This window comes from Rhea pennata, chromosome 2, assembly GCF_028389875.1.
Source record: "Rhea pennata isolate bPtePen1 chromosome 2, bPtePen1.pri, whole genome shotgun sequence".
Taxonomy (NCBI): Eukaryota; Metazoa; Chordata; class Aves; order Rheiformes; family Rheidae; genus Rhea; species Rhea pennata.
In genome coordinates, this window is record NC_084664.1 from 94,824,374 (window position 1) to 94,851,922 (window position 27,549).

At 40.8% G+C, this 27,549-nt stretch overlaps 1 protein-coding gene across 3 annotated transcripts in view; it reads right to left on the reverse strand.

Moving 5' to 3' along the window:
* Positions 1 to 27,549, reverse strand: part of ATXN1 (ataxin 1) — a 312,787-nt gene that overhangs the window by 270,860 nt on the left and 14,378 nt on the right. For 2 of the 3 annotated variants that reach the window (XM_062569932.1, XM_062569931.1), the window contains one exon: positions 11,470 to 11,553. The gene's annotated coding sequence lies outside the window, so the exon portion shown is untranslated. Of the gene's footprint in view, positions 1 to 11,469; positions 11,554 to 12,952; positions 13,029 to 27,549 lie in introns of those variants that run through there. The other variant, XM_062569938.1, reaches the window with a different exon arrangement.

Here is a 27,549-nt window from a genome sequence, read left to right on the forward strand (position 1 = left end):
TATTCCAGAGTACATGTAAATGTAAGTTGAGTTCACCAGTTATTTTAATCTAGCAATGGGTATCCTATTTCAGCAAACTATTCACAAAACTGTTACTGATAATGGCTCTATTTATCAACTATCTGAATGATGAGGACAATTCATTTGTCTGGCTAAGGAGATCAGTGCCCCCATTAGGGAGCATCTCTCTACCACCATCTCACCAGCTCTGGCACACTCTCTCCTCTTAACTTTGCAAAATAACCATTCACTAGCATAGGAACTAAGGTGCTTCCTCTTGCAAAGAAGAGCCCTAACCACCAGGCTCCACACTTTTCTTAGTCTCTCCCTAGTTCAAATTCGTATTTCTGATCTAAATAGCAGAATCTGGTGCTTCCTTGAATCCTATTGTTTTAACTGTGTATAAATTTAACTGCTCATACTGGGTAGAGGACAGGCTGCATGATAGCTCAGTTTGTGCTCAGATGCTGGCACAGGGCGGCGGCATTCAAGTTTCTCATCTGGCTCCACCAGGTGCTAAATTTGAAAAAGATAACAAGTATACTCCACACCCAGCAGTGACTAGTAGCTTGGCAGCACTGGTAAGAAATAGGAATTCAAATCCCCTATGGAGAGGATGAAAAACTGAACTTGGGTGTCTGTGATGAGATCCTAGCTCGAACAGGCCTTTGAGGCGGATGTGCCTAAGTCTTCTCCTGCAGTGAGCTCCCCAACAAAACCTAAAAGAATTTCAACTCAAAAGGGGCAGATTTTATGAGATTACAAGCTAGAAAACAGAGAAACAGAGAAAACTCAAAGCAACTAACGTACCTCTCTACAGCCAGTCCACCGTGTACTTACAGGCAGGACTTGGGGAAACTCAGCACCAGGACTTGAACATTTTTCAGGCTTAGGCTCTGAAGTAAGTAGGGAATGTTCTCCTGTAAGGAGTTCAATGTGTGGTATCTCAGGGCAATACTTTCAGTTCACTACTTGGCTGAACCTACATCGTGTACTCAGATTCAAACAGAATGGTTTCATCTACTGTCAAAGGAATGCATACGTGACCCCTTGCAATTGACCATAAAATAATTTATTTTTACAGTAACTTGAGCCTCTCTCTCTGCCCTAGATTAATCTCATCCAGAAATAGGAAATGTTTCCTTGATGTAAACATTTTTTTCTCTCTGACATGTCTGTTGGGTCAGGAAAGAAGTGTATAACGACAGTAACAACCAAGCCTCCTTCCCTCTGCTCCCTTACCTATTTATTGAAAAGCTGTACTGTACTTTTCGCCTTCTTAGAGGGAATGACCTTTATTCTTCTATATATTCTGTATGGTCCTAAACATACAGTAATGAAAGTGTATTATTGGTTCTTCAATCACATACTCAAAAGAAAAAAAAAAGAAAACTCCTTTTCATAAAAAGATCTGAGTCTAAGAGAGTCACCTTCTTGCCCCTTAAAAGGGAATTGCCAGTCAGAGTATGTACACAAAGAATTAGTCCACGTGCTTAGTATCTTATCAGCTTTCATATGAGCTTTCTGCACGCTAGCTTTCTTCATGTAGACCACTCCAGTGCAAAGACAGTTCTCTGATCTTCCCTGGACAACCATAAACAGGAGTCCACTAACCCAACTAAGAAGCCACTAGCCCTGCTAAAGTTAAAGCTGAGAAGTTATGCCTTTGTGCTGCGGCTAAGCTGGGGCTCTTTTCTCTATCAAAGGAGAAAACAGATTAATGCAACTTATTTGTAAGCCAGCGCTGCTAATAGGTTTGATCAACTAATTTTCATGCAACATTTAAGATTGTAAGTATTCTGAAAATCTGTATTCATCTCTATTGGTAGACTATTTTCAGCACTGAAATCACATTAAAATAGCTATATGAAATTCAAGGTAACAAAAATAGAGAAAAGTGAATGTGATTATCTGCTGACTATACATACAAGGTGAGTAAATGGTTTAGATATAGGTACTTATGAGAAAACTTTCCATTTTCTGTTCAGAATTTTTAAAAAGTTTTGGCAAAATATGGAGATTTGCTAGAAATAGTAGTAGCAACACTGCATTGTTTGTCATTTTTATAACATGCCCACCCACTAAACAGGCTCGCCTTGCCCAAATAACCTGTAGTCTGCATTGATATTCCTGTATCTTTATCTATTATGCACTACATGCACATGAAGCCAAGTCTCTGATCATAGAGATGCTATTTAGAGTACACAAAACTTCCCTGGAGGGTTTCCATTTAGAGAAAGAAGCAGATTATCATAACTCTCATGCAATGGTAAAGAGAATACAAAAGGCTCAGCTGTTTCCACTGCAGAGTATCAATGTCATTCATGTGCCCCTGTTTTAATATATTCAAGTACAGCATCAATCCTCCATGAAGAACTACGAACAGGTTTCCAAGAACGTCAGGTACGAAAAAGCTTTTATTCTCTCTCCTGCTGTTGTCCAATTTAAACAGCAAAGTACTTCAGACCCAAATTTACAATAGTCTGTTGTTCAGCTCACCTGCAGTACTACAATTAGCGATTTCAGAAGGTTACATGCTGCTGTTCATTTTCAATGCATTGGTCTGCATTGATGGAGCAAAAGGGCAATGTAATTAAATGATAAGGTAATAATCGTGCAGAGCAAAACAAAGGGGAGGAACTCAACTAAAGTAAAAAGAACATTTTTTTTTTCCAAGAAGGCTCATGCTGTTTACCAGTTTCCCTCAGGAAAGAACAGTAAATCTTAACAAAACACAGATAACAGAGAGGTCATGCTGAAGCACTTGTAGACTGGGCTTGGCAAAGGATGGGGAGGAGAAGGAGAGTGTGTGTGTCTCTGAATTCTGAGGGATCTTATCCTTAGACACTTAATGTTGGGTCATTGTGAGAATGCACCTGCCTACTGGATTCTCCTCATGCACCAAATGGAAATCACTCCAGTGGGAGTTTGTAAGGAGAATACACAGACTAAATACCTCTGTAATTTCTGAGCTGGAAGCCCAAATCTGAGACTGCAGGGTCAAAATTCATTTCTCCTAGGACTACACTGGTATTCCTGGAGTGACACCAAAGATAACTTATGAGTAGCAACTGCTGTACCGTAATGAACTCATAAGATATACCACATTACCCTTCTCTGTTATATTTCAATTGTATTTTCATTGGAAAACTTGTCCTTAAGAGGTTGCATCTACAGTTAGACTCCATGTGTCAAATTGATCCATTCCCACAACTGATTTTGTAAGATGAGTTGTAAAGAAATACTCTTTATCGATCATGGGAGCGTCTGATCAAAATCGGTTACCAGACAGCTCATTCAAGTGCTGACATTAAATCAAATTTGTCAGTCCAACTGGCAAGGACAAAATCTCTGCTTCATAAAAATTTCCAAGTCAGTGACAATTAATCTTTGCTAATAGTTCCACAGAAGGTCAAAGGCTGATGACACCAAACTAGGACTGTTCAGATAGCATGAGGCTGACCCAGTATAAATTTGTAGATATTATAAATTAAAGTAAACAGAAGATAGAACTACCTTCTGACACCCCCTGTTGATTCCTTTCCAGTTAAAGTAAAGCACCTATGTCCACAAAAAGAGGCAGGAAAACTAAAACAACCAGTTAAAGGCTCTGTGCCCATACATTTCACGGAAGAGCAAATGGTTCAGGTCTTTTCTCAATACTGACAAAGGGAGAAAGGAAGCCTTATTTCTCCCAGCCTTGTTGAAATGTCTTCTGCTTTATTGAGCTAATGGTTATGAGCAAGGCCAAGCAGAGAGGTCTGTGCAAAAGGAGTGCTGGAGCTGGGGCAGTGGGTTTTTCATCTCCACTGTATCACCAGTCTCCTTCCAAAAAGGCACATGCCCTGCAAGCTGGGAGACTATGTTCTGTCATCTCAGCTTTCGTGGACAGTGCAGCCATAACAATTCATCCAACCAGGTTCATGTGGGATGGGGCTAAGTATGTGCTTAGACAAGTAGAAAAGGAAAAAAAAATGGGGGATATGGAGGCACAGTACTCAATGTTGCAATCATATATGCTGTGATGGGATATGGCAACCCAGACAGTTTGCTGCAATGTGAAGTGACACAGGCTCCTAGCGCTTTGCAACAAACAAGGCTCAGGACTCTCTCCTGCATACAGCCTGCGGTTCACAGACTGCAGTGGGGGAAATGGGGAGCTTTCACAATTTCCTCCCTCCCTCAAGGCCCAGTGTTTAATTGATGCTTGACTTCCAGCGGCCTGAAGCTCCTCACCATATCATCCACATCAGTCAACTAAGTCCATTTGCTTTTTCTTCTCTCCTGCTCCCCTACCTTCAATGAGGAGGCGAGCACACCTCAAAATATCTGCTACAGCTGTGCTTCTGGAGTGTGCTGGAAAAGCACCCTTTGCAAATCACTTAGTTTGTGGCTTTTCCAAGACCTGGAAGGAAAGGCAGGGCAGCATGCTCTGACCCATGAAGTGGACCTCTCCAATGGGTTTCCTTGGCTGCCTCTGTGAATGAAGAGACTAAAAAGGAGACCTAGCTCTTGAGTCACCATCCCTAATGGCAGAGAGTCACAGGTGACGAGAATGTCAATGCTTACCACCCTGCCAAAGAAGTCATGCAGCTGCAGGAAACCCTGGCATGCCTATTGAGATGGCCCAGAGGGTTGAGTTCTGTCTCTTGCCTGAATGTAGAAAGCTTCTGCTATTTTTAAAAATTTGAACTGGCACCATACAGGAGTTGGCATGAATCTAGCCTCTTTTAGCTTTGTTGATATCTCTTCTTATTTCTACTAGGAATTTTGCCCAGGAGTAAAGCAGGGCTGAGCAGGGCACAGTCCTGGCACAGATACACTAAGACCTTGGTGTCTACACACGGTAGGACCCTCTTGGACATTCTCTTCTTGTCCAGGTCTGAGGCTCTCTGTCAGGACTCCTCCTTAGTCTGCTCTAGAGGATTGCCCAGGTATGAGTTAAAATATGACCACTGTTAATGATGGGGGACTAGCACCCTGGTGTGCTGCAGAAGGTGTGCTGAGACTCGGCACAGGAAAATCCTACTGTACTTTGGAAGGGCTTCTTTACCTCTCCAGGCGCCATCTAGGCTTGTAATACAGGTATCTATGATTGGTGGCCAGCATCAGATGGTGCAAATAACTCCACTGTCCCTGCTCCAAAGAATGTGTAGCAGGATAGTTTGGCATAAAACTTAACAAACATTTCCTCCATTTTCTTCTCCTCTTGTCCATCATTTTCCTTCTCTTAGTACTTCTGTGAAGTGCAATATTTTGCCATTTCAGTTGTAAAAATCACTGCAAAGATTTCTTAGTAATCATGTAATTCCCCTTTACCCTTGGAAACTATGGTATAGTTAGGAAGAGAATTCTGGCATTTGGAATCCAAGTTTCATGCCTCAAATACATATACCAAAAAAAATGTCTCCCTTATTTAAAAAAAATAGAGACAGATCAAATGTTAGAGATCCAATTCTTCATTGCACAGCTGTACAAAAGAGGGCTAAAATCTAACAGGTTTAGAATACTTTCTGTAAAGTAGTGAGAAAGGAAATATCGGGTACCGAATGAGATGTTACAAGTTTGTATTTTGTAGTGGAAGCGCACAAATTCAAAAGGAAAATAGCCTCATAGAGCCTGAAGCCAGGAAAATTCAACGAGCAATGAATTTATCCTTAGACTTTCAACATCAATAGGACTATTCATGTGCTTAAATGTTACATGTGTATTTTAGCACCTGGTTGAATTAGGGCCTTAGATAGCAAATCAGGAGGTTGCTGCTTGTTTTCAGCATGCAGAAAAGACAACTCACTTTGAGAACTGCACTGATTACCCTAGTTTATAATCTTCTTAATATCATAAGTTCCAGAAAGATACATTTTGTTCCCTAGAGCTCCCCAGAACTCAGTTAAGCATATGGACTGCTTGCTTACACCTACTACAGAAGGCTGAGTATTGAGGATTTATGTATTTTAGTCTATGTGGTGTAAATATGTATAAATTTATATTGTGTTAATTTATGGCATACACTACAGAAGGCTTTGCGTGAGCTACATTGCATTGCTTCCCACGTTTCTGCTGAAATATTCATCTCCGGGTCTTTTTCTCCATGTTTTCCTTAGTCTCGCCACAGATGTTTGGGCAGCTTGTGCTAGAAGGGAATTTGCCTCAGAAGTGCATTTAGGAATTTAGGTGATGAGAATATCAAACTCCAGTGTGTGGCTACAACCTGGCAGTATTAACCTGAGTGAATACTGACCAACGTCTCCGTCCTGCCCTCAGATACGCAGGCCTGCCTCACAACATGATTCGTAAATCCAGCACCACCAAAGCAGACACCCAGGGCACAGGGAACTTCTGTCTCCAGGACTGCCAATCTAGTGCCTTACAAACATTGCGTTCACACACAAAACATGGATATATAAAGCTGCTGTGCCAAAAGAAGGACTGATTCTCGCAAGAATAGGCACCTGTGTATCAACAAACTGCACTCAGTATTGCCACAAGCAGGCCCTCCCATCTGCCCGCACACGGCACTCCAGAATGAAAATATATTCACGTATCCTCTTTGAAATTAGCAGGGCTCTCGCTGTCGACCCAACACGAGCAAGGTCAAGCCACTGGGCCAAAGCCCAGCCCTCATCTCCCACCGAGCCCTTATCACAATTCTATCAACGCAGCCTTTGTGTACAAGGCCTGGCAGCAGCCCAGAAGTCCCAGTGCCAAATCTTGCAAGTATTAAGAGGCTGCCGCTTCCCGTAACATCCAGTAAGAGATACGAAGATGCACAGAAAGCTTAATTAAAAAATGACCTAATCAAAAGAAGCGGGACCCGCCACAATGCTTATTTGCTTACACTTAAGTTGTGCATAGACACAATGCATTCCACTGTCTTACTGGAACATGAAAATGCATAACTATATAAGAAGCACCAGAGGGAGTTACCTAAATAAATAAATAAATTGGATGCAGCTAAATAAATCTTTCGGCTACTACAGAGCCTCAAACGCAAAACACAGTAGTAATTGAGAGAGTGGAATGAACACAAGGACGTGTCTGCAAATATTTTCTCACATACAGCTGTGAATTAGATTGGATGTTATTTTTGACCCTTTTTCCCATCCATTTTCCAAAAGCATTTCTATGTTCTATATAAATGGCAACATGCTGGGAGATCCAGGTTCAAAGTCCAGCGCTGCTTCATAGTCTCTATTTAATCCTGGAAAAGTCACTGTCTCCTTTGGGGCCCTCTGGGAAAGACACAATTACGGACATTTTTCTCCAGTCCTCCTTGTTTTTCTTGTCCATTTAGGAGAAGCAATGCATTTTTAAAGGTATTCTAATAGACAAAGCTGCACCCAGCACTCTGGCTGATCCCATCAGTCACTTCACTTTGCCCTAGAGAATGACACAAATACCTTTTATCCTGCAGTGCCTACAAATCCTCAGCATATCTGGCCCTACGCTGTGGGATAGGGAGTGTGCATTAGAGTATGCACACTGACTCATGAGGGGTGGCAACATTTCACAGAGTGATGTTAGGGGAATAAAATGAACAGTGGTGAAGAGCCATAGATTTCAGTAAGTGTTTAATTTAATCTTTCTGAATAGTTTCTCTATAAATACTACTACATGTACACCACGCAACAGCAAATACATCCAAAAACTCCTTTTAATCTTATTTGGTTTTGTTTTTGTTTTTTTACAAAGGTGAATAATTGTAATTTGTCAGGCAAAATTTACAGTAGTTCAGTGAGGATTGAAGATCATATTATCCTGATACATTGCTGTACAGAGGCATAACTAGCCCATATGTTTTGCTGGGTTTCTTCTATAAATAGGCCAGCTAAAAAACTCACACATCAAATAATCCACAACCAAAAACACAACTCTCAGACTACAGCCTCTTTTCTGCTTCACCTCTGTTGGCCCAACTCTTCCCTAATCTATTGCCCTGGCCCTTCTCATCTCGGCTGCTGAAAGTCCCTCACAGTGGAGTCTGAAGCTGCTTAGCCAAGTGAGAGCTTTGGCTGAGCATGGGAGTCAGTGCTGTCTGGTCCCATCGCTACGTGGCTGACCCAAACCCTCTGCAACACAAAAGAGCCATGTGATGCTGGGAAGATGCTGTTTTGCCCTCTTTTCCTAGCACAATGCAACCGCATTCTTATCTAGGGTTTTGAAACAGCCCTGAAAGATGAAATAAAAAATAACACTGTGCAGGGTTTCCATGTGTCTTTCTGATTTTCCTGCTTTCCTCCCCCTTCCTTCTTCCAACTAGCATTTAAATAATGACTGAAGGATTAAAAACAACAGAAGTTAGTAATCATCCTATCGTACCATAAAAAGAACAGAGCACAGTCAATGAGTGTTGATGGTTTGAACACCTCAGTAGGCTGAGATATATTCAGACAGCATTTGATTGAATTTAGTTAATGGACAGTATGGTACAAAAAAAACAACAAAAAAAAAGCCCCAAAGTTTGATCTTAGATAATTAACAGCAGAATCAGGACTAAATTCAAATAAATTATTCAGTGCAAGTACTTCAGACAGCTCTTAAGAATAACACATGGATCTGTGGCACTCTTTGGGGACTATGTGCCTATAAACTAATTAATAGATCTGACTTCTCCATATGTAGTTTTTCCATCTGCAACAGATAAAGTAGGGATAGGTTTCTTCATGTAATAGGAAAAATTAAAACTAAAGTTATTTTGGTAAGTTGTAGAATATTCTCTAACTTATTCAGAATGCGAATGTGTGAAATACCATGACAGAATGGAAATTGATTTTATAAAATGTGAGAGTGAACTACAGCATTCGGAAACATGTGGTGCAAAGTCAAAGACATCACACTGCTCCCCTTCCCTCCAACCACTACTGAGGCACAACCTCAACAGCATATCACTGCCAAAAAGGCAGCTAATAACGTGCTCCTCACTACATTAATAAGCAAGACGACCATGTCAAAAGTGTTTTCACTCTAAAACTGAAATGCTGCAAATTCCTACCACCCCAGTACGTGGTATGGCAAGGCTGCACTCAAGCCTTTGCAAGTGCTAGTCACAAATGGGCTCAAAATAGTGGCCCTTTTTATTTCCTTCTCTCACATGCTGGGTAAGTCCTTGGATCTTCACTTTAACCAGTACAGGTGCTTCCAGGGTCAGCACAACAGTGTGTGTGTAGGGAAACATCGCCCAGCTTGTAAGCCAAACGGAGCTGCTACGTACGAGCTGGTTCAGCCTTTTCAACCAGTTAGAGATCGGTCTCCAAATATTTCATCCAGTCCAGGATTTGAACATTGCTTGAATACAGCTAAGAAATAGCTCACTTCTATTTTTGTAGATAATACTCACATTTTATAAGATTAACCTTGACAGGAGGATTTCAGCGGCAGCTTCCAAAGTTTTAGCCAAACTAATACACCTCTGTCGGGGTCACCCACATACATTAACTGAATCCCATCTGCGGGTCCTGACAGTCTCCCTCCCCCAGCCTGCAGCCAGATGGACATTTGGTCAGTGTGGGAAGTTGCCTTTCACAGATGTTAGTGCATTTATTTATTTGTAAAGATTACTTATTTTTAAAGGTTACTTAACATATATTAACAGAACATGACAGAGTCTTACATTTCAGTGTTCAAAAGTTGAGAACTGTTGTTGACACCAAGGACCAAATAAGCAGCCCTCACATCCAAATAAAACCCAAACCTATCCAGAGGCTTAGAAATGTGTGGGTGGTTTTTTACCTGACATCGTTTCTCCCACGGCAGTCAGTGGCTCCGATCAGTAGACTGTGCAACGGCAGTACCATGCCCAGCCAATATCTGTGCCAAGAATTAGGACCTCTTGTCTTCTCCCATCTCTTTATCCCGCTCTATCTGCAGCCCATACGTCCTCATTAAGCAGCCCAAGCATCCAGCCACCTCCACAGGAAAATGTCTCTCACCCAGCCCAATCACCACAACCTTGTTGTCCAGCAACGTTCCTGCCTTAGTCCCTACATGCAGCATTTGCATGAGCATGTTCACATCAGAGCTCACTAATGACTTTAAAGAGGAGGGTTTCCTTCACTTCGTCTTCTGTTGCTGAATAGAAGAAACAAGGTCTGACATCTATCCTTTAACTAGCATGAATAATGGCAAACTTTGGGACGCAACCTGGAGTTTCAGCCACTCTGAAATTAGGCCTAAACCCAAACAGAATGCTCCTAAAAATTTTTGGAGGCTGTACTCAGATCTGGAGGTTTGGTTTCACTTCCGCAGTATGCAAAGCAGCACACAAAACTGCTAAAATATTTTCTTCTTTTTATCCTAGCTTTTTCCTCAGATTCCATTCCTTATTATGGATCATCATTCACTACGCTACCAAATGCCTCTTCCTGCAGGCACGGTTCCTATGATAAGAATTGTCTTGTTGTCTCATCTGGGTTACAAAATACAACATTTAAGGGTAAGTACTTACAGTACTGACCATATATCTTTTCTTTCTTTCTTTCTTTTTTTTTTGACAAACCTACATGACATTTTATCACAGTTGGAAAGAATTTACTCCTGCTCTTCCTTCAAGGTTAGATGCAACTCCCTTTTCTCATACTCTCCCACCTAACGCACTTTTCACTTCAGTAAGAAAATAGTCTCACATGCCAAAGATCCAAATGTTTTTACTAGAAAAGATCTATATGAGTGTTTCAAAAGGAAAAAAAAGAACAAGGCATAAGAAGAACCTGTTGCCCTCAACCATCAATCCTCAATCATCTAACTAGAAGCTAGATGTGCAGAATGAGCATGCTCTTTCACAGGCTCTTCTTTTATCACACTGATTGTATCCAAAATCACTTGAAACTTAAGAAATCCTTCAACTGTTTCCTTTAGCCTCCTGCTTAAGGAAACAAAAACTTCCCTGACAGTCTCTTCGAGATGGCCTATACGTAGCATGCCAGTTACAAAATAAAACACAACTTTGGAACAAAGCTGGCAGGTGCTACCTTTCCCCCAGGTGCCAGCATCCCCGCTGCTGAAGCAAGGGCAAGCCATGGGGATCTGCTCTCCCGTTTGCTCCACAGTTGTTCTGTGTGGGCTGTTCCCATCACAGAGTCACAGCACAGCAAAGTGACTGCCGCTGGTCAGCAGAACGACCGGGTGTCCCCAGCACCGGCGCGTCTCCTTCCCACTACGCTGTATAACAGCACATACTTTGCACAGGCTTTGACAGCGCATACTTTGTTTTTTGTAAATGCCTGGTCAGATGGGTCAGCATCTCTGTGAACGCAGCTTAAGGGCCTGTCTCCAGTCTCAGCCCCTATTTACTGGCCATACTCTCAATAAAAGCTGCTCTCTAGGGGCTGAGGTTGTTTCCTATAATTTCATAGAAGTGACTCTTCTGCTAATCTGGTTGGCTGACACAAATTCTATACAGGATAACAAGAAGCTTGTCAGCGCTTCTGCAGCATACAAATGAACACAACAGACGGAAAACATTAAACTTACCTGAAGACAAAATTATGATCTTCAGTCATTGAGAAAGATGGTAACTTAACCACAGGATATATCGTAATTAGCTTCCTCAGCAGCCTACAGAAGCAATATATACAAATTACAAGATAATCTCCTGCAATTTGAAACCATTTAGGATCTTTAGCATCATATACCTGGATCAATTTAAATCTTAAAGTTGCTATCATCTTCCCTTCCTTCTCAGAGAAAAACATCTCCTCATTTTCTAGTGAAGCACAGGAGATGCGTTTTCTGTTTGGCCTTAGTGATCATTTCTTTCTGTTAAGTTAGATGGTTGAACTATAATGAACAAGCAGCACTGGCCACCTCAATATCTGTATTAGATTGCCCCCAGTGGCAAGGAGCTGTAAAAAGACTTTCTCAAAAATGAAAATTTCTGACTGAGAAACAGATCTGCTTTTTTGGGGAAAAAAATAATGCTGCATATAGAAATCTTTAAGTTTTCATCCATTTCTAGAAAATTGGAATAGGAGGAGCATCCCTCTTGCTCCGGAAGACATCTGCACTGTAGGGAGACAGGGAAATTACTGCAGTCAGTACAAGCAGGATTTTGGCAAACTAAAGCTTGCCAGAATCACAGCAAAATTCCCATTGATCTGAGTCCACTTATATTTTCATTACAGTTCTGTGCTTCTTTCTGATGTTCCCCTTTGGACATATAACACTTAAAAACTAACTCAAGAACTTGAGAGGCTTGATTCTCTGCACAGCTTAGGAGTAGCCAACATATTTCTTTGTATGACCTTCTCCTTCCTCCTCCTGCCTTGTTTCGACTTAGCAATTGGCAAAACTGAAAAAAAACTCTGGGACATAAAAATTCCTTTAGCTGTGAGTAAATCCTCTTTACTGCGTCTCTCTTTACAAAATGGCTTGTTTGATTAATGCCTGTTTGCATGGAAAATTCTCTGTTCTCTTTGCTCTCTCCTGCAATTGCTTTGCATTTTAGCACTCACTTCGGCAGAGGAAAAAGTTGGATGCAGGGTGAAATCATGGCCCCTTCCTGAGATCTGTTGGACTTTTGCTGTACACTTCCCCAGCACCAAGATTTGACCCTTTTCCTTCTGAAAAATGAAGGCCTCCAGCAGTGGCCTGCCACACCATTGGAAATCTTGGGAGCAGATGAACAAGTCCAAAGTTGCTATTTAAGAATACTAGTGACTTTTAAAAAGCCAGTTTAATCCATTCAGCTTTGTCCAGCCCTCTCAGGCTGGTTCAGATGAATCCAGTAAGCTGTATTCCCTCAGGCTCCCTCCTCTTCCAAGTGGCAGTGCTTCTGACTTTGCACATAGCAAGAATTTACCTCAAATCAAGTTAAAAAAAGCAAAAGTCTTTCCTTACTGAAATCTGGGCCTCATAAGCGCACGTGATAATTTCAGAGTGACTGAACCTTTGCTACAGAAAGATGCCTATCTAAAACCTGAACAGGAGACGAATGCTTGTTAGAAATCAGTCTTACCTGCGACTAGGAAAACACACAGGAGCCCTGCAAACACTCCTGCACTTCGCCATTGCGGGTGGCTGTCTGGACCCCAAGCCAATGGAATTAAACATTTGAGAGAGTGTGATTCATGATATAATCTGGTTATGAAGCTAATTACACCTCTTGTCACTGTTGACAATGTATGATTATAGAGACAAAATCTTGGTGCTGCAAGCAGAATTCTGTGGGAAGGTATAGACAGAAAGAGAAAAGGAGAGGAAAACAAAAGAAATCAAAACAACTTTTTCCCTCATTTAATAAAAGACTATCTGGGTCCAGGAAAAAGAAGGCAAAAAAGCATCTCACCCAACAAGAATACTGAAGTTTCCTTAAAACGTGAGAGGAGATGATTATATGGGTAAAAGGTATACAAGGCTATTATTAATGCATCCTGAAGTAAATGTGTAAAGGCAAACTTGAAACTTCCAGAAAAACAGACTGGAAAAAAATTACAACATAAAATCTTGAACATCAAACTTGTTTCCACCTTTGCAAATAAGGTAATCTACAGTGGCTGAGGGTTTTCTTACGACAAAAGCACTTTTTTTTTTTTTTTTTCAGAATTGGAAGTCTTCTTTGGAAGCCTCACTAGCAAGGACTGAATTCACTAGCCCAGGTGATCTGTTGTCTCCTAGTTTCGTACATATAATAGCTAACATAAACTTCCAAGCCTTTCAGATTTTCTCTGGTGTTGCTTACTCTGATGTATGTTCATTTCTTCATTGCTGATTTTAAATTTCTCCTCAATGCAATGAAGTTTAAATTAATTCCTCAAGTTACTACCCCATAAAATTCTGCATGCATAGAAAGTTAGTGCTTTTTTCCATAATGAAATAAAACCCAAATCTCAATTACTATATGACATATTTCCTAAGTGCTATTTGAAATTTAGGTATTTTTTTCTGACTAGAATAAAACTCAAGAAGTCGATTCCCTGTGAAACTGAAATTTTTGACTAATTCTATTTTTTCATTGCACTCATGGGAGAATTGCAGTGACACTACTGAAAAGAAAATTGTGATTCTGTGTGGCTGCAGAGAAAAACATAGAGGTACAAGTAATCAACAAAAAGCAAGTGAAGTTTATAGCATTAAAAATCTCACAGTTTTAGTAGGGAGAAGATAGGCCCACGATTTTTGAGCTTTTGATTGGCAAATTTTACTAGAAAATGAAGGACAGAGAACAGTCTACAGGGAAATATTCTTTCATCATTTGGAAATAACATTTCACAACGGTCCGAAAGACCCTACAGGTCATGGTACAAAGTTTACCTGTCTTTTCACTCTGCCTCTTTGGTGTATAAGGGTCTCTGACAAGAAACAAGGAAAGTAGTATGGTTTTCTTCTCTGGAGATATTCAAGGCCTGCCTGGATGCAACCCTGTCTAACATGCTTTAGGTGACCCTGCTGAGAAGGGAGGTTGGACTAGATAATCTCCAGAGGTCCCTTCCAGCCTTACTGATTCTATGATTCTATGATTCTACTTTCACCTTAAATTAAATTTTAGGTTTTATAAAGAGTAGTAATTCTTGCTGTTTCTGTCACTTCTTCGATTTACCTACTGGACACCTAAAGCCTAGGCTGGGTTTCTATGTGCCCTAGGAATGAAACTGGCACTTTGATTTCTCTTCATATAATTTTCCATATCACCAATAATTTCTTCTAGTTCTGCTGAAAGACCCATTGTAGATGGATAGTAGAGGAAGGAAAAAAATGAGGAGCCTAGGTTACTCTGTTCTTGATAACTGCATTTCCTCAGTCATTATACTGATGCTTTTGTTTCCAAAGCCACAGGTGAATCCAGTAGTTAAAAAGACGAAGGTAAAAACAGCACCTAGAAATGGTATGAATGACTGGCCTGAATAAATTGTACTTAAAGTTTTTAATTTAAAATACAGGTTTAGTACTCAGCTTCCCAGAAAGCATAACTGAATCTAGGATCCACAAAGCAAAAAGGGAAAAATTGGCGCATTGATGTTCTAACCTCTGTCAATGTTTTAAACCTGGAAACCTGCAACTCTCTTAAGCAAGACTATTACTTTTGCAAGCCATATGGGGAAGCCCAAGTGTTCACAGAAAATATAGGTAGACTGTACTTAAACTAAACTGTGTATCTTTCACATTCTGTTCATTTATAAATTTGATGTAAACTTCAGCAAGTTTAGGGAAAAGAGCAGGAGGTACTCTGAGAAATGTGCTGAAGTATGCTGAGGATTATCAGGTTTTGGAACAGCAAAATTTACTGTATGGATGCACTAGCCACTTATTTTGATACAGAAAAGCCTGACTGTTTAGTGCTGGGAGCAAACTTGTGATGAGCGTTTAAAGTGTGATTGCAGACAACTCTTTTTTTTTTCCAAGGAAGAATCTTACATCCTAACCATAGAAAAGTTGTGTGCTGCCCTCAACCAGGCACACATACAGCCTTGAAAATGCCATTCCCTTTCATGGTTACAAACCAAAACAACAAATCATTTCAGTAAGATCATTTTCTGTTTTCTGCTTATTCCTACAAATAAAAAAAGACAAGGGCCTCTCTCACTTTCAAACAACTAAAAAAATCATTTGGGGATTTAACAATAATTTAATTTGTATTAACCATGGCACAACATAAACATTTTCCTCAAAGTTGAAGCACAAACAGATTACGCACATTTTCCATGTGTGGGGTTTTTTTGTCTGTGAGCTGCTGAGACTGTTTTCATTAAAACAAAGAAAAAACCACTTCCCGTATGAATCACAGTTTTGTATTTAAACCGTAGGATTCCTCTTTAATGGTTTACTTGTTGATTGAATTAATATGAATATTTAGCTAAGGTGGGCCAACCAGAAAAAGAGAGAGTAAGAGGACAAGGAATACTATTACAGAATAGAAATGGGAAAAAATGAGAGCTGATTAGAAGTATGCCAGAGCGAACAGATATGACAGAAGAACTTCCATTTTTCCCCCTACTTCCCTCGATACTACTTGGTGACATATTCCCCTGCCCTGTGAAAGACACACAAGCTTTGAAGCAGGACTGTAAGGAGAACAACTTGCTTAGAACTAATGTCAGAGAAAGCTAAAAGACAAGGAGCATCAGCTGCAGCTGCGGTGGCTGCTCTTGGCACTGCCAATGTGCCCTGCCTGCCTTGGAGAAGCCAGCTGATCACCAAGACTGTCCTCACACTCGACCCGGCAGCTACACGTGGTCCTTCCAGGCACCTCTTGGGAAAAGGGAAGAAGGGGTGGGAACCCAGCTTTGCCCGCTGGGCCATGGCCCAGGTACAGCAAGGCAAGGGACTTGCTGTGGCCAGGTCACCAGGACAGACACAGTCTAGACCTCTGGGGCCCTGCGGAAAGACAGCAGAAGACTTTGAGCTGCAGATCTGGCCCATGATTGCAGATTTGGTACCTCATGGAGGGAGCTGATGGGCTCCTGGCTGCTGCAGATGCCATCCCAAAGCAACTACGCGTGCAAGGCCTTGCTTGTAGATGACCAAGGTCTACTGATTTAACCCCAGGTTAGGACACTTGAAAATGAGACCATGGTTCCTCAGCTAGTTAGGATCTTTTAACAGATAATCCTTTTCTTTCCTTTAGGTGTGGACTTTGTGTAATTGTTTCCTCTGAATCCCTCTCCCTTTGCAATAGGGATCACCATATTGACTCAAGTTTAATAGGATTTGAACTCACTTCTGTTTTCTGAGAAGAAAGCACAATCTTTTGGCTTCCTTTGCACAGGAACACAGAGATGTTAAAATTAGCCACAAGAAGCATATTGCTCCCTGAATACAAGAGAAAGGTACTGCAATTTACTGCACAAAGAAAATCTCATTAAAGCAACTAAACACACAAGTAATGTTTAAACAAAGCGTGCTCTGGTTTGCCAGGAAGTCCCCCACATCCACAAAGAGCACGTCAATAACAAAACATGTATGTCTGTGTTTTGTTTGATCAAAAGAGAACCACCGAAGCAGGTCACAGCAGGTACCTCTGCAACTGCATTTCAGCTTTTTTAACTAGTGTTCTGAGACACTTTTTTAGGGCCACAAAGTGCACACATTTGTGCCTGGTGGCTCAAGGTCACTCCAGGAGCCTGAGTGGGCACACGTGTCACGACACACCAGTGCCTGGGGCCCAGCACCATGAAATCCATGCGAAAGGGCTGTCTCCTTCTACCTTTGTGTGCCAATTCAACACACTAACCTGGCAGAAAACTAGCCCAGCAGAATAGAAAACAGGTTGGAAAGGTGGGCTGAGCTCATGGAAAGGAAGCAGTGTGTGGCAACGAGCAAGGGTGATGGAAAGAAGAAACAGGGAAGGCAGAGAGCAAGGCTATACCCTGCCGTAGCTAGTGCAGTTACAACCAGCTCCAGAGCTTACAAAATTGTAGCACCAGTGTGCGCAAAGAAAAGTCCTAGGCTGTCTCTCTCTTTTAGACAGAAAAAAAGTAGATATTTAAAAATTGCAAAATTATTTAGGATCCCAAGCAGGAACAGAGTCTATCTGGATCAATAAGCTTCTTTTCTCTTTGGAAAACAAGTAGCTGCATGAGCAGCTGAACGCATGAGAACCTGTGTCTCAAGGTTTAGGTCTGGCATAGATACTCTGATGTTTAATGAGCACAGAGTTCATTATGCTGCCTGCAGAGCTAACAGATTTTTCTCTTCTACCTAACCACTTTCTTTCAAGAACTTTACAAACACCTAATACGTTCCAGAGCACAGTCAAATTTGGTTGACATAGACCATGTGATTCAAAAAAGATTTGTTACATCATGTAGAAGGAGAGAATAACAATTAACACAGACTGTTCTAACGCATAATGCTTTCTTTCATCATGAAATGAGAATAACAAAGATATAAACACATTCTTGCTCTATTAATGCAAAATTACAAGCCAATTTTTGCTCCTGGTTATATAGCTATACACCCCGAACACCCCAAATTACCTTGATTAATCAGATGACTTCAGCGATACTGGAGGACAGTCTTAATTATCTAACTGGACTTAGACACCATAAAACTACTAACAACAGTTCTCTACCTATCAGGGAACAGTCTATGTTTATAGAAAATGATGGGAACAGCACATATTGCATCTTTGCACAACTCCTTGCTTGTTTGGCACATTACAAAATCTGAAATACCAGGTGAGAATTCAGAGTACTTTATGTCATATTATAATTTTTCCTTTTTAGTAGCGCACAAAAAATAATACTACAACTTGCTCTGGGAAAACCTGCATGCCATTGCCTCACGTACAGTATTTTGACTGGGCATTGCTAATCCAACAAATTTCACAGAATAAAGCAAAATGAGCTTTATTTATTGCTGATTACTGCTAAATTATAATAAAAGAAGTGTAAATCTGTTTTCATTATTTTGTGTCATCATTTAATGCTTATTTTTTGTATGCTAATGGATTAGAACAGAGCAATTAGTTTTAGTTTTCTTTCTAGCCACTTTTCATGCCCTGGCTCAGTCACTACGCTCCATTTTTTTAAAAAAACAACCGAAGTCTCACCACCTTCCAAAAATTTTCCATTTGCTCTACAGTTTCTTACAAGAATTCCAAACAACTTTAGTATTTGGACTTGTACTAACTGGCAGAGCAAATTTCTGAGTAAGTGACAACACTTCTTCCGATAGTTGTCTTCAGCCCATTTTTTAACACTTTATACCACTTCACTGCTTGAAGCTCCAGATCATTTATTCTGGATAACCAGCTGAGCTGCTGCTCTTGCCCCATCCCTGACTGCTCCGACAGGAAAACCTCTGCTAGTGCCAGCGTAAGAACAACACGTGACTTCACGTTTCAAAACAGGCTCATGGCTGGGCATCCCCTCATCCACGACACCGCATCGCTGGGGGACGCAGGTGGGGAAACGGCTGAAGCTCCGGACTTAAAGCAGACAGGGCTCAGTTGTCCGCCACGTAATCGCAGGCAAGCGGAGCTCTGTCCATCCTGCCTCCCAGCTGCAAACTAGAGAGAAGAAGATTGCTTTCATCTGCTGTTTCAGTCCTAAACTCTCGCAGTTGTAAAATGTGTTTGCGCACGCCAGCCCGGGCACAACGGGGCCACACTGTTGTTTGGAGGTGCCCCATTCGGCTGCAGTAGAAGTAGCAAACCCAGTCAGAAACAACGGTGCTTTTATGCTGGATCCCTTTAAAACCTCCACGCTGAAAATGGTACTTGTGCTCCTGTGGACTCGCTTCCTTTTCCACAGCATGTACGGCAGCGCACTTTTACCCACGGTAAGCAACGTTTGCACTGGCATGCTTCCGATGAAGATCAGTCTGCTTCCTTCCTAATAACAACAGAGAATCATCCTGGCTAACAGTTTTTAGCTGCTAATTTAACTGATTGCACTGATACAGATTTGGGGAAATATCGCTCCAGCATGGCAATACAAATCAAATCAGAAGTGCCGATACAGGATAAGGTAAGTGACTTCCCTAAAAAAGCATGTTTGCAACATTCAAAGGCTGTGAAAGTTATTTTGATACAGGTGAAGGAAAGAAAATTGTAAGAATGATTCAGTAAGTCTAGAAAACATTAACAGCTAGACTTTGTTGCCCTGTCTTAAACTGATTCGCTTGGTTCCCGGTGAACAGTAGCACTGTGAACTCTTCACGCTCTAGGACAGTAATTCCCTAATGTTTTGGTTCGTGGATCACTGTCAATTTTCAGAATGCGTTGGGGGCTACCACAGTGCCTTATAACATTGAGCTTTTCAGGCAGCGCTGCTTGGCAGGCCACTTGTCACCTGGGGAGCACAGTCGTGAATCACCGCAACTTCAACGAATCCTAAGTGGACTCAAGACAGGACCGCACAAATCCAAGGCCAAGCTGTTCTGCTGGCTAAAATTTTGGATTTGATTTCTAAAGCTGGGCTAGGTGGAAAAGTGACAAATCTGCTGCCTCTTCACTTATAAATTACTTAAATATCAAATCACTGACTCCTGGGATTCGTCTCGTCAGTACAAATCAGAGTGCCCTGCTTTAGCAGAGAAAAGTGCCCAGCCTCATCACACGCGTACTCCGGGAGTCAAGTTGCACAGTAACAAGGAATTCCTGGCACCACGGTACAGTAAACTGCTCTCTCATGTCCAGGATGTAACACCAGAACAGATGATAATAAATAAGCTGCTTCAACAGGGCTGTGAAAAATGATCTGTGACATATCTGTAGTGAAGCAAATGTCATCTCAGAACAGGCTTGCCTGGATGCCCACAGGAGAGTGCACCAACCGTCTGGCTCAAATTCGCAGCTCGCTACTGGTACGGCGCTGTGAGCATATTGGTGACTGACTAATTCTGCACAGCGGTTCTCCACCTACCGAGTGCTCTTCTGAGCTATTAGTGTCATAGAGTATCAAACGGCCCGTCACAAACCTGTTTATCACCCCTTCCTCAAATTCAGGCAGGTATCCAGCCTCAAGTACTCAGCATGGGCATGTGCACAACACAAATGCTGGCTCTCTGGTAGGCTGCACTACCGCATCTGACTCAGGGCAGAATTACAGCCCTCGTGTGCTTTGAAATCAGGACAGCTGCATGGGATGAGTAGCGCAGCTCCTCACTTCAAAAGCCTCTCCTCACGTGGCACTTGAGCTACTCACAAAAGCTAACTTCAGCCTCCTGAGACCAAGTTTCCTTCTACAGTCAGGAGAGAAGCGACTCCAATGGAGAACAAGGTGATCCAGAACAGAAGCTGTTAATGATCCTGATGGTTCTCAGGAGGACTCTCTTTAAAACCTTCACTCCTGTCTAGGGAGCCTTTGTGAATATCCCCTCCTTTTTATGCTGCCAACTCTGGAGACTTTATTATGAATCTCTACAACTTGATGTTTCTCCTAAAGACCCTTTTCTGAAGTCATTTAGTTTTACAGGAATCTCACCTTCCACTAAAAAAATTATACAAATATATATTTATTGGCCTTGCTATGGTGGAGAAAATTTTAAAGTGTGAAGTCCAGAGACTAAAACAAAAAGGAGAAATTAATCAAAAGACAAGTAAAAGTAAGCCAGAAATTACTTCAACATTTTTTAAGCCAACTTCATGACGTTTCAGGGCCTGACTCATGAATGACACCAGCAATACTCAACTCAGTTTCATTGCAATAGTCTAGGAAGTCATTGAAATTTGCCAAGGGAATATATGAATTTGCCTTGTGTCTTGCTCCAAGGCTTCTTTATCTTACATTCAATGTTTGATCTTCTCAAATTCTCACATGTTAGAATTGTACTCTATTTATTTTTTCAGATAAAATTAGCTTTTTACAGTATATTAAAGCCCTTTTTCAATATCTGCACGTATAAGAATTGTAATAAAATTTCCTAAAACATCACGAGCATTGCTTATGACTGACAGTCATATGCAGTTGTTCTAAGTAAAAAGGTCTTCCAAAAGGTACATCACAAAAATCTGTTAATCCTCAAGAAATATAATATACAAAGATAATAAGAAGTCATTTCAAAATCTTTTTTAGCACCATCTTTAAAATTTTGGAGGTTGTTTAGAGAGAAAAACAGTCTTAAGCAAGTGCTGCCATTGCTAGTTGATGACCTTTCCAATACGAAGTCAATATTTTTGTTCAGTTCCTCTTCTTCACCTGGATAGTTTTGGTGGAGTTCTTCTTGAATTCTAGTTAAGATCATTAGATGAAAATATGAAAGCTGTTCCAATAATTCAGAATAATCAATCCACTCTTCCAAAAGAACTGATGACATGGTAACTGAGATTTACCTTAAATAAGGATCAAATTTGAGGTGAAGTGGACTTAATTTTGTTTGAATGTCAAGCCTCTTTAAACTGCCTCAGACAGGGTTTTTAAAAATTAAAGAATATAAAAAGTTAAACCCTAAATTCTCTGATAAACAAATGAATGGTATCTGTGTTTAATTCTTGGAATAAACTTTACAAGGGGATCCCCTGTATTACATACCACCACGCAACCAGTCAGCAGTAACTTGTGCAGCACCTGGCCTGGTTTCCAACTCAACCTTGCAGCCAAGGAACTAGCTCTACCTCAAATGCAATCATCTCTCTGTTTTATAGTGCTCCAGGGTGTAACTTCCAGAGTTTTCTAATTTCCTGTGTCCTTAGAGGAGGGATAATCAGTGGATACAGGAGCAAGTGACCCGTTTTCCTGATTCGCTGAGCGACATGCTGTAACTGTCACATGTCCATGGGACATGGACCACATAGTGCAGAGGGTAGGAGAAGAAGTAAGAACAACTCCCTCAGGGCTCCTGCACTGTCTTCTTTGCACACAACTTCCTTGAAAAAAATGTTCTTTTTATTTAACATCCTCCATGGACCATAGGAGACCATTCCCCATTCCAGTTGCTTAGGAAATCTCTCAATACATTCACTCTAAATTTTCTTACTATTGAACAAGCTATTGAACTTTCTTTGGTCCATACTAAACATGGCCTATCCTTTTTGGCACTAAAATCCAAGGATGATTAGCAAAGCTTTGATGTAATCACCTCTTAACTACTCAAGATGTATACAGGGATATTTTGTTTTCTGTTCCATTTTCTAGACTTTGTTACGGTGAAAAGCATTCTTTTTTTACCCTTGAAAGGTGGATGAAGAATTCCCTAACGGAAGAAAGGGCTTCCTAATAAGAAGAAAAACTAAGTAGTAGAGAATACAGGCCTGAACAATTTAAAAAGAGATAGTCAGACACGGCATGCAAAAAACAATGTGAAAATACTTTTTTCCTGGTAAGTAAAAGTCATAAACAGTAGAGTCTACTACTCCACTTAAAGGGAAAACAAGGGAAATTTGTACCTCTAGAGAAATTCCTGAACAGATCTATCCTTTGATTTAATTATACCACCTGAACTTCACTGTAATCTGCTTATGACATATAGCATTGTTATAGTATACACACACATCTGCGTGCATACACTTATATACATATACACACTAAGCAGCAGGACCTTCCTGGCTGACATAATTAGTTAACCGTATCCCATAACCTAAATTGCTATTCTTCATACCACTGGACAACATACATAGCTGATAAATACATATTTACATGTAAATCTACAGAGAGCGAGCGATCAGAAATAATGAATAAATACTTGGTCTACTCATCCAAAATGAGCTCCAGGCTGCCACAGCTGTAGGACGACCTATACTCAGGCTAAAGATAACAGGAAAGCGTAGGTATGCATTTACGACGTTAGACGGTCCTGCTCTGAAACAAAACATGGTGGCTCCACACACATGGAAACAAGAGTCCCAAGCCCTGGCTATAACCCAGGGATGCAGTCCCCTGAACAGCCGGAGTGACCTGAGAGGCTGGCTGCAATGGCAGTTCAAGGTTAAGATGCTTTAATATACAGTGCCTATTACAGGCAAGGAAAACCTACTCAGTAGAGTCAATGGACTTTATAGAGCTATTTTGCTGATAGTTAGGATAGTTACTACTTCAAAGTAAAAAAATCACTTGGTTTCAACAACTATATTGTCTAGGCTTCCATTGACTATAATGGGAATTTGCACATAGGCTTCTACATTAATACTAGAAACCTCATTTAGAGGTTATAATCTGAGGCTGAATCCCATTCTAAATGACAATGTACCACTTGTCTGAGAAACCCTGCATGGAAGAAGACTTGCCCAAGACTGCGTTGGGATTAGGAGACCATTGGCATTTGGATGAACACAGTGAATGAAACTTCTGGACTCATTTGTGAATGACACGCTGCAGATGTTGGCTATACAATTAAAAGAGAAATAACCGTTGCAAGTTGCTTATGGTTGGATAGGATCTTCCAAAAAACTCTGCTAAAGAGGAACCCATGTCAGTGGCTTTATTTAAAGCAGAATTCTGCCATATTTCCTAAGTTTCTATGATTTTTCATGTTTATTTATAGACAGATAACCTGGTGAGATAAAGGACTAACAGTCATACGGATCAGCTCAGGTGCATGTGTTTGTGGCAACACAACATTTGGTACTCAGGACAAATGAAAACAGTTGCTGGACCTCTGGAGGCAGCTTCAAGGACAACATTACTTTTAGCTTTGCAATGACACACATCAGAAAGATAGCCCACGAAACAGGGCGCAGCAGCAGAGCAGCACAACAACATATTTAGGCCTGTGACATGTGAACACGCCAGCTCTGCACCCTGCTCCCTGCTGCAGCTAGCGCTCCTGCTTTGTGACAGGAACGGTGGTCCCCACCAGAGAAGGTCCCAGCTGCTAACTTCTAGCACAGCTCGGCCAGCAGCTGCAATCCCACTGAAGCACCAGCACCAACACCTAAAGCATCAGCTGTCAGAGCAACCCAGGGACAAATACATCTAGAAACATAAGGATAAGGAGCACAAGGCTATTTGAATTACTGGTTCCTACCCCTTTCCTCACCAATCCCCTCCTTACAAGAGAAAATACCATCAGTCTTTCTCTGATAATTACAACATCCACAACCTTACTAAGATATGAAAAAAAGCAAGGCAGATGATGCCCTCGGTGTGCCCTCCTTTCAGCCCTTTACGTGCTTCTTGCTGCTCCCCTAGCCATGGTGGGCTGCAGTCAGTCCCTTTCTGCACCTCCTGACTCTGTAACAGATCACCACAGTCAGGGTTTGCAGAGACCTTCCCTCCAGCAGCCCAGAGCCAGCCTGCAGCAGCTCTGCTCCCAGAGCAAAGGAGAAAAATCTTCTCAGGATCAGAGGCTCCTAGGTGAGCAACTACAATAACTGATCCATATGTTTCTCTTGTATTATATGATCAGTGAGAATGTGTGTTTTCATTTGCATTTTCACCCTTTGGTTTGCCGCATTTGGTAAATACTGGCAAAGTAAATGTTAAGATGTCACATCTCTCTTCTAAAAAGTGACTGACAGTCCCTAAGTGCTCTACGTTTTTTATAACCACTGTGACTGACAGCTTTTAAGTGGAAGTAGTTCGTGCAAGTTTCAAATGTTAGTTGTCTGCACAAATAATGTGGAATATTGGCTTTTCTTGTAGCTATCTAATGGTATTTCCTCCTGTGTCGACAGCAGCTCTAAACTCTCAGTTGTTAAAGGAAAAAAAAGTCTGTGTTCTCTGCTCTGCATAGTTCTAAAACTCCCAATCCAACAAAAGGAGAAAAAAAACCCATGCTCATATTTTAAGTTCTTGCATTTCAAAGCATTGCAGTGGCAAAAATGTCATTTCTCTTCATAATGTTGTCTTGTACAGAAACATTTCTATTTAATCATTTTTAAGCATTCTGCACCAAATGCTCTTTCAAGAAATCCCACGGGCTTATTATTGCCTCAAGGCATCTAATTTCAGCAGTTAACTACCATGCCAGAGTCCTGTATATCTATCATCCTGCACCTCTAAATAATTAAGGTGAAGAGGTCCCCTAAAGATTATAAATAAAAGGTAAATACCAGAACTGCTACATGCTCCTTCAGAAATAAAACAGGTAAAGTTAGCATCTTCTACAGTTTTACATTTCAAGTCCACGCACAGGTGAAAGACAAACCACTACTGTTGATTTAAATGCATCTCTTTACCTTTGCAACAGACAAGTAATTAAAGTGCTTTTGGTAAGCACATCTCAGCTGTGAGATGGTAGCCTGTAAAAATTTGCTGGCCATTCCTCACAGCAAAGAGAGTGCTGGATCTAGCAGTGCTCATTTATTAAAAAAATTGCACAGAAGTGGATTTGAAATAGAAGGCAGTTGAAGCGCAATCTCCTTATCAAAAGTTGCAGAAGTATTCTTAATTTCATGTACACTTTATGCCAAGGGAGTTGAATTTCGTACTTCTTTCACATTGCATAACTCTAGATAAATGTTATCACTGTGAGCACTTCAATGTTAATCAACCCGAACACATCTTGCGCTTTCTGAATAAAGCAAGGATGCACAGCAGTGGCTTCACATAAAGTTGGTCTGTTCAGGGAAAAAAGTCCGTCTGCCTCTCAGAGAAAATCAAAAGACACTGCCCCTTTGCAGTCAACCACGGCAAAGATCAGGAGAAGGAGCATTGCCACAACTCTTCCATTTTCCCACCCCGGCTCGGAGCCACTAGCACCTGTTCGCGAGGAGGCAGCACCCAGGTCCTGCTCCACGACAGGGCAGAGAGGCTCCGAGCAGCCAGGCCACGATGGGCGAGACAAGCTCCAGCTTCTCATCAAGGCAATAGCTGTCCCCAGAGCTCTTCCTCACCAGATGCCGCAGCCCCGCGGCACGGATGAACAATGTAAGATATTTAATGTGATGAAGAGAGAGAGACTTGCCTTTCAGTCCCTTAAGAACTTCCCTTTGCCGGACTGAATGTCAGGCTAGAAATAAGCTTGGTTGCTCAAGAAACTGAAACTGTAGGGTCAGTGAAAGCAGTTGTCTATAAGGTAATACTTCCTCTCACTTTCTTGGATATAATACAAGATTTTTATGTAAGTCTTTTCAGTTACATGACTTTAACAACTCAAGCTTTTTCTTTCTTTAATGAATGTAAGTGACCATCATTTATTAACTCTACAAAATAATCTACCTCAGAGAGTAATACTATTTCCTCTTTTTTTTCCAGCTTCTCATTTTTCTCAAATTTAATGCAGTTGTTTAAGATTTTCCTCTCTCCAGAGGATATGCAATAATCTGGTTAGGTTGGTATCTTTATAAACTGACCTTAAAGTTCACTTCATTTTTTCTCCCATCCTCCCAGTGTGTCTTAAATTCTTTTCTAATTCATTTTCTACTATTGAATATCCCTAAAAAGAAAAACTAGACACACATAAATCATTTTACCTCAAAATTTATCAGTGTGAAGAATAAACAAATTGCTGCCCAACAAACAGAGAAAATTACTTTAATCTTTAGTATCAACTGTGTTCATTTATTTTCTTTCTTTCTATAAGGAACAAATTTTATCTTGCAAATTGTACCCTGAAAAAGATCAGAAAGGGGCCAGAATGCTAGTTTTGTCTCTTTTAAAGAAAATAAATGAACTCATTTAATCCTGCTGAGAGAAATACTTTTCGAAGTTCTGGAGATCAGTGCTTTATTTATACCATACTTGGGTATTATAGACATTTTAAAAAGAACATTTTGCATTACCTTTCAGTAAATGATTTGAACATGCAGAGTAACATTGATTACTCTAAGCCACATTATTTCCTGCAAAAAGTTTTCTTTTATTTGCATATTTAAGGCTGCAAATTCCACCCCACACAGAGCTAGAGAGAGTTCCATAGTATTCTAAGTTGTTTTTTTAATCTTTCAGAATTTCATTCCACCTCATGTTCCCCACAGAGGAGCAGCAACAAGAAGAAAGAATATGTCTACAGCAGAATGATTTTTAAAAAGGGGAAGTTTTCCCATGAATCTACCAGGCAACCTGAATTTAGGATATTTTCAGTTTTAAACTCATTCCTTTTCAAATCATTCACTTCAACAGTAACGTGCAAGACCTCCATTTTCAGAATCTAGGAACCATAATTAGATTTGCACAATGCATATTTGCTAACTTTACAATACATTCATATATTTTACTTGCTACATTAGAAAAGTTAGCTAGAGAAGATGGATTACAGAACACGCCATTTGGCATCTGTGACACACACGGGATC